We start from the raw sequence: 961 nt of genomic DNA, 5'->3' as shown, positions 1-961 counted from the left end.
TGTCCCGTCCTATCCCCGGCGCCTCTCGCCCGCCTGTCCCGTCCTATCCCCGGCTCCTCTCGCCCGCCTGTCCCGTCCTATCCCCGGCGCCTCTCCCCCACCTGTCCCATCCTATCCCCGGCGCCTCTCGCCCGCCTGTCCCATCCTATGCCCGGCGCCTCTCGCCCGCCTGTCCCATCCTATGCCCGGCGCCTCTCGCCCACCTGTCCCATCCTATCCCCGGCACCTCTCGCCCACCCGTCCCATTCTATCCCCGGCGCCTCTCCCCCACCTGTCCCATCCTATCCCCAGTGCCTCTTGCCCACCTGTCCTGTCACATCCCTGGTGCCTCTCGCCCGCCTGTCCCATTCTCCATCCAGGTATGTGACCAGCTGTTCTCTGCTGTGTAACCTGTACACGTCTGTCTGTGTTCTCCTCAATCCCTGTCCATGTCTGTCTGTCCTCTCCCTGCATCTGTCTGTTCTCTCCTCCGCCATTTCATCTCAATGGGCTCCCCTCCCCCACAAGAACAGAGACCTCCGCAGTGTCCCTGCACCCCTCCATCATTCCTTCTCCTCCACCCCTCCATCTCCATGGACACTTGCACACAGACACTCACCCCAACCTTCTCTCCTCCGGCTCTACCCACACAGAGGAACAATAACAACACCACACACGAAGGAAGTGACGTCACTCCACCCTCTACACCGGGGCTCCTCTCTTCTTCCTTTTGCCCGAAATGCAGCGCGAAAGAGGCGGAGCCTACGCAAGGGGCGTGTCTGTCTGTCAGCGTTGTTAGGTAGAAAGAAAAAAAAAAAGCCGCAGTTCCACACGTGATGACAAAGGCTCCGCCCCCTCACATAATCTTGAGGATCCCCCTAGAACACTAGAAAAATAAAGTGTCCCTCACAGGTGCCATCTTCCCGGAGACCTTCATTCATCCTCCTAAACAACAATATGTTATTGTTTTTAAAGTTATCCA

At 58.4% G+C, this 961-nt stretch overlaps 1 protein-coding gene across 1 annotated transcript in view; it reads right to left on the bottom strand.

Moving 5' to 3' along the window:
* MLF2 (myeloid leukemia factor 2) overlaps window positions 1-755 on the bottom strand; it is a 15,690-nt gene extending 14,935 nt beyond the window's left edge. Inside the window, exon 1 of the mRNA XM_072424157.1 lies at window positions 599-755. The gene's annotated coding sequence lies outside the window, so the exon portion shown is untranslated. The remainder of the gene's footprint in view (window positions 1-598) is intronic.
* Window positions 756-961: the final 206 nt, after the last annotated feature.

Source organism: Pyxicephalus adspersus, chromosome 10, assembly GCF_032062135.1.
Source record: "Pyxicephalus adspersus chromosome 10, UCB_Pads_2.0, whole genome shotgun sequence".
Lineage (NCBI taxonomy): Eukaryota > Metazoa > Chordata > Amphibia > Anura > Pyxicephalidae > Pyxicephalus > Pyxicephalus adspersus.
The sequence above is the reverse complement of the archived record's forward strand: the minus strand, read 5'-3'. Positions and strand labels throughout refer to the sequence as shown.